The 7,082-nt window shown below is 32.6% G+C and overlaps 1 long non-coding RNA gene across 1 annotated transcript; it reads left to right on the top strand.

The window, feature by feature from the left end:
• The first annotated feature begins 4,112 nt into the window (after nt 1–4,112).
• LOC124887339 lies at nt 4,113–6,557 on the top strand. The gene is made up of 2 exons (XR_007044867.1): nt 4,113–4,989; nt 5,965–6,557. It is a non-coding gene; the product is annotated as an uncharacterized LOC124887339 (long non-coding RNA).
• Nucleotides 6,558–7,082: the final 525 nt, after the last annotated feature.

Raw genomic sequence — 7,082 nt, 5'->3', positions numbered from 1 at the left:
TTCCAACAGATGATTCATTTGTTGTAAATTGTAAATTAGGTCTTTTTCGTGTTTTAGTTTCTCCCAACAGATGACCTATATGTTACAATAGATAGGTCATCTATTGGGACAAATTAAAATAGTAGGAAGACCTATTTGATTTCTTCTAATTGATGAGTTATCTTTTTTCTTTTTTGTATCTCTGTGATTAGCATTGACAATTCTGGCTTTCCAGGTGGATTCCACAGTAGAAGCTATTGCTGAACAATATACCGCAGTTGATATTCCATCAACTGCTTCCAAAGAGGAAGAAAAAGTGAAGTCTGTCAGTCTGGAAGAACGGAAGAATTATTCGTTTGAAGGGTTCAACATCTCAGACGAGGTTTTCAAAGATCTAACAAAGTTGATCAATGACTATCCAAAATGGATTATCGATGGGTTGTTAAAGAAGCGTCATGTGAATGGGTACATAATTCATTTTTAAAAAATATTGATTTATACAATTCTCATTGTAAAAACATGACATTAACACATATAAATCATGTAGAAAAGACAAACACTATAAAGTGAACCAATTGGATATGTTCAACTTTATTGTTGCACATCCCAAAATGAAAAATTGATTTTATTTGATGTCACATCCCCAAACTTTCTGGAATAATGAGGTTTTAATATATATATATATATATATATATATATATATATATATATTTATATATATATCTATTAACACTATATTTAATTATATCTGTTTATTAATTTTACATTTACATAATTTGAAATGTGCAACACATCAATGTCATTTTTTACCACCTCTAAAAGAAGGTCAAGTTGCAAATACAACAACAATATAGATACATGAAAGACAACGGTTTGTTCAAAGTTTACATCAATAAGGCCTATGATCTTTGTCAACAACAGTTAGAAGTTCCCCAAAATGAGAAATGTTTAATCAACATCATCAAAGGTTTTAGCATTCTAGCTGGCTTACCTTGACACTTGGAAGAAGAAGTGTACATCCCAATCAATTGTAGTAATGAGTCTCATTGGGTGTTGGCTGTTGTTGTTCTAAAAGAGAGGTGCATCTAAGTTTATGACTTGATATCGTGAAAGAGATATTTTGGGTCGCCATCTGAGATACAAAAGCTGGTCAAAATATTACCTACTTACCTTGATATAAGTGACTTTTTGGACCAAAAGATTTGTACTGATTGGTCGACGAGTGAAGCATACCAAGATAAAATGGGTAATCCATTTGATGTAGAATATGTTGAAGGAATAGCTCAACAATCCAGTGGTAGCCTGTAAGTATCATGATTTAGTTTCATTTCATAAATTGTACAACTCTTACATTAATTTCAAGATATGGATTATTTCATTTTTACAAACGCCAGGATTGCGGTCTTTCTGTTGCCACTTAGATTGATTATTTGAGCGATAGATTACAAGTTCCAAATAAGGGTTGGTATGGGTGGTGTCAACAGTACTATCAGCCTTGGCATTGGTATTGGTATTAAGGCTGATACCATATGACTGTATTTGATTTATGATCGTTCCATTTTGTTATGGTATAGATATGGACTTGGTTTTGTTATGGTTATAGGTTGAGCATTAAATGGTTAGACTTGTTTGGGTTGGTAATGGTCTTGGACCTATCCTAAAGTCTTTGCGTTGATTGATCTCTCAATCTTGTTATATGTCTGGAATTTATCCGACTCAAGGTATATGTTGGTTAGTTGGATTGGGTAGCGGGGCGATCTTCGATCCTTGTTGGGCTTGAGTTTCCCATTGCAATAAGGCCCTGGTTCAGGTCGTGTCACCAACTCTCCTTATGGAATAGAGGATTGTACCTATCACACCGTAGGGATTTTTAGTCATCTATACCATTTAATGCTATTCTTATCTTTTTTTTTTTAAGTTCGTTCTGATGAGCATAAACTGTTGGTCCCTTTAAAATAAATAGCCATATTGAATTACCTCTTCTTTTATTACAAGTATATAGTGAATTCTAAATCCAAGCATCTACTTATAAAATAGAGCAATTTCAACCTTAATATTATATTCTATGTGTACTAGAGTTCCAACCAATGTTGTGAGTGTCCTAATATGGTTTGGGCACATCGTTCTTTCATACAAGCATGTTAATAGGCATTATTTGATGCATCCAACTATAGCCACTTGACCCTTGATTTTTATTGTAGTATGTCCTTAATTGAAGCTCAGTTCTCCAGTTTTGATCTTGCCTCTCTCTCCCTTTCAAATAATTAAGCATCGTCGGTTAGATCTTTCATTTGATGTTGAATCTCCTCCAACTTCTTTTTATAGTTTACATCATCTTCTTCCACTCTGGAGAAGTCTCTGACATTACTGCTATACTACCCTTGATTTCCCCCATATAGCATACATTTATTTTCTGTGACCTTGTGGCCTCTAACATCTTCGGATAAGTTTAAAAATTTAGGGTGGCCAGCCAAATAGTTAGAGAACCCGAAAAGTCTTGGACTTTTCTTAATGTTTTCTTTTAATTTCAATATACAAAAGAGAATGATTTAAGCATCGTGGATCCATAACTACAACTTTTAAACAAGTGAATTGGGTCATCCAATCTCTATTTTCTAATACCTAGTCTATTTTGATGACTATGTGGTTATTCCATGTATACCTCCTTCCAGATGTTTAAAGTTTAGTTAATCCTATTTCCAACATGATATCATTAAAATCTGCAACTGCATATTCTTGAACTGGATTTCCATACAGCATGTCCTCTGATCCTTTTATAGTATTAAAGTTTCCTAAAATTATCTGTGTACCTTGGTTGACTTTCATCAATAACACTCAAAGCATCCATGAAGACCTCCTATCAAGTCTTGTATACAAACTGTAGACCAGTGCGACGTAGAACACCCAAAGGATTCTTCTAATGTATTAATTTTGGATCCAATAGAATTCATAGATATAGAAAGTATCCCTATAATAATTAGAGATCTAGAATCAGTTTTCCATGTAGTGGTTATCACTTGAAAGTTAATAGTGCTTGTGTCCGACAAAACCTATATTCTTCCCTTAACTTTTGCATCATAGTTCAAGTAATCATCATAGCCTGGAGTTATTTTCCTCTTGATATTAGAGACATGTTCCTTTGCAACCTTATGTTCCATGATAGCTATCAATCCTACATTATTCTACCTAAAAATTTTATTACTTTGGTCTGCTTAGAGACTTTATTTAGACCTCGTATATTCCATGCTATGATTTTCATTAATCAAGACATAAGGTTCGAAGGGCTCACCATGTCCACACCTTTTCTTACATGCTCTTGTCTACACCTATTATGCGCCATTGTCAACTGTATAAAAGGAAACTCTATAGGGCTGTAAATATTCACTATTGCACGTTCCTCATTCTTGACTTTGAAAAAGACATAAAAGGAAACTCTATAGGGCTGTAAATATTCACTATTGCACGTTCCTCATTCTTGACTTTGAAAAACTTTACCTACTACCCTTCCAATTATTTTTGTCCATCTTTTTTCTTCAATCCCTCTTCCACCAAAGTAGTATCCTGATCTTGCTGGTATGGAATGTGTTTCCTTTGCCATATGGGGTTTATCTTGTTGTGTAGCTTCAACTCTCTTATCTTGCTTGGTAGTTGGTTTCTCTTTGTCACCTAATTTTTTTTTTGGGCAAGACAATAATGTCCCACTTGTAAGAATGATGCAGTATATAGGATTCCATTCATATTATATTTCATGCTCAAACATTTTCCCATTAGGATCCAACAACTTCACCAATTACGGGAGGGGTTTAGTTATGTCCATCTCCACCAACATGTAGCTTCAGATTGTTGTCACTCAATTTTTACTCTTTTTTTTCTAAAATTTATTTTCCTGTGCTTTTAAGTCCAAAATACTTGGTCAAAATATTTTTTTATATATAATTTGGCACTTATAACACTTTTAAAAATATTATTTCCTTTAGTTTGACTTTTCATATGTATAGAGTAACAACTAGTATCTTACCTTATAAATTTACTCAAAACATTATTATGAATAGTTTATTTCTTTCATCTTACAAAATTTTAAATTGGTGTATTAGCTTCTATTTCAAACTCTAAATATATTTTGATATATTATTACACCATCCTATTTTATAGGTATATGTTTAGAAAATTAATTAGGATTAAAGAAGCATTGTTAAATTAATTTAGTGGAAAGTGATTGAGGAGGATTGGATTTTTCCTACAAAACTAATTTGTTTGCTAACTTGGACCAATTCAACTTATTTTTCAACCAATAAATTAGCAGGGGATGGCTTTTAACAGTTTTGAATCTAAACCCAATTAGACACCACAATTAACCTAAATTTACACTAAACACCCCTAACACTTGATCGCCTTCTCCTTCATCATCAAAAACACCCAGAGAAACTCCAACAAACCTCTGTCATCGCCCCATCCACTCGGGAGAAATTCGCCTGATTTTGAGTTCAAATAGCTTATCTCGGCGTGATTTCAAGGTTGAAAAAGTCCCTTCATCTCCACCGTTAGCCTGGGAGAAATAAAAAACTGTAGACCTACAAATTAGGTTCGTACCACCAAATTTGTCTTTGCCATTCAAATTTTATGCATCTTTCCAATCAATCTAAAAAATAGGATAACCCTTATCTCCTTTGTCAACTTTCTCCATTTTTAATCTTTTCTCCTTGACCCATCTTTTTAATGTTTCAAATTTGGAATCTGTTGGAAGCTTCTTAAAGGAGCTGTTACAACAAACTCAACCTATAAAGTGAGGGTTACATTCGCCTGTTGAGGCAGAGGTTAAGTGGTAGAGAATTTGAGAGGTTTTTGAAGTGTTAATTTCCTATTGCTTAACCAAAAAAGTATCATAGTTCCTATTCCTTAATTAATCTCAAATCAGAAGAAAATCAAAAAAAGAAATTTATTCAAAGAGGAGTCGTGTGTGTGAAAACTCATTCCGAATAACTTCTCGTCTTAGTCCGCTGCTCTAAAAAGGTAATTCCCATTCACTTTATATCTAGACCTTAATATGCGTTCGATTTTGTGTTTGAGTTTAGTAAAATCTTGAAGAGAAAAAAGAAAATGGTATGCTGCTTTCTTTTTTGTTTTAAGTTTTGTGCATTAAAGGTGATTTTTTTTTTTTTTCGCTTTTCTCCCTTATTTCTTTAAATTCAGCACTTCATTTACTTGTTATTGACATAAGATAATGTGTAGTCAATATTCAACCATACTAGGATTATATTTCTCACGTTCACATTTTTTCAAACTATCAAAGTTATAATTAGTGTTGTTGCATTTTGATTTAAGTATGTTAGCGAATTGGCTGCTTTTGGTCATATTATTGCTATAGTGATGTTTAGAAATTTAAAGCATGAATTAGTTAATCCCTTATTTTCCTTAGATTCACCTCTCATCTAGCGGATTTGTCCTCTTCTATTCATAATTAGTAAAAAAATATTTCTCGCCTTTGTTTTATTTCTTTCCTCTTAAGCTTAAATTTCGTGTAGTTTGAATTTGGAACTGTCATCTGCTTGCTTTTCTTGTTTGATGTTTGTTCTCTGGATAGAGTCATGTAAACCTAATCATCATAAGTCTTAATATATCTTTCTTTTTGTATCACTTTAGCTTTAGAAGATCATGCATTTATCAAATTTCAATGCATCATTTTCTCTGTTTTTCGTTAGTTGTACAGAAACTTGGCAATGATCTTGTATATTTATAAATTTTGTGTTTAAGAAAAATGTAAGAGTTTGTTGAGTTCCTTGCTGATCGAAGGTGCATATCTTGATCGGCTCTAGATTTTTTATTAAAATAAAAAGAACATGTGTTCTTATTTGGAGTTGTATGTTAGTAACTATTAAGCTAGAGTCATGACCGTTTGATCCATTTAGTATTGACATGAATATGCTAAGACTTCTTCTACCCATTCAATGATTGTTGTGATTTTGTCTTAATTTGTTGGTTTGAAAGGAACCTAGGCCGATGATCGGGACTTTTTTGAGCTCAAGGAGAAACTTTCAATGAACTAGTTCGGCTTCTCCTAGGTGATCCAAGAGCCAAGAGCCAAAATCCTTCTACCACCGTTTTACATACACAAGTTTCGTCTTTGACATATTGAAATTGCTTTGAAATTTTCCCCAGATTCAGAATTATTGGGCATATATATATAGAGAGAGAGAGAGATTGATGATTGACAAAGCATTGGAACATGTACATGAAATAGGTTGATCAATACTTTTCTGCATCCAGCGTCTAACTTGTATAAGGACTTTTTGAAATAAAGAAAGTCTCAAGAAGAAAAGACCATGAAGTCTGCACTAGGGCTGGCAACGAACTGGAACCGGAATGCCGGACCGGTTTAACCGATGTTGAAACCGGTATCGGAACTTCCTTATCGTTTTTGCTGCTAGAATCGGTCTTACCAAAATTTTTTCATTGTTCGGACCGGTCCGCTTGCTACCGGTGTAGACCGGAGCGACACCGGAATTACCGGAAGAGATGACATAGTGTACAGTAATACAGTTTTTGTTTTACAATTTTAATTTAAATTATCTATATCTTAACTTAAATGGCATTAATATATAAGTTTTATATATATAATAACTTATATAATTTATTAATATATCTTAAAAAGTTTAAATTTTAATATAAAAAATATAAGTTTAAGTTAATATAATATTTTTAATAAGTTTAAGAAGTTAAAAAAATTGCTAACAAACAAAATTATTACAACAAACAAAAGACAAATTTTAAAACAAAATTAGGCGAATAGCCGTTATATTTATTCAAATTTCTTACATTGTACATTTATTACAAAGATATTAAATGAAAATCTAATCTACGCAGCTACCTTCTAGGAAAGGTTCGGTTTGAATTAGATCTCTATTGTAGAATCTTATTAATATCTAAATTGTCTATAATTTTTTTGGTGTAATTTTTCTATTTCTTCGGTGGATAAATCTTTCGTAATCGGTCTATTTCCTTGTTCCTCCATTGCTTCCATTCCATCATCACTATTTTTCTCAAAAATTTCATCTATTTCGTCTTCAATATGGGGCGGTAATTTGGAGAGTCCAAAATTTCTTCGT

Source organism: Capsicum annuum, chromosome 9 (genome assembly GCF_002878395.1).
Source record: "Capsicum annuum cultivar UCD-10X-F1 chromosome 9, UCD10Xv1.1, whole genome shotgun sequence".
Classification (NCBI taxonomy): Eukaryota; Viridiplantae; Streptophyta; class Magnoliopsida; order Solanales; family Solanaceae; genus Capsicum; species Capsicum annuum.
This window is presented reverse-complemented; position numbering and strand designations above follow the sequence as displayed.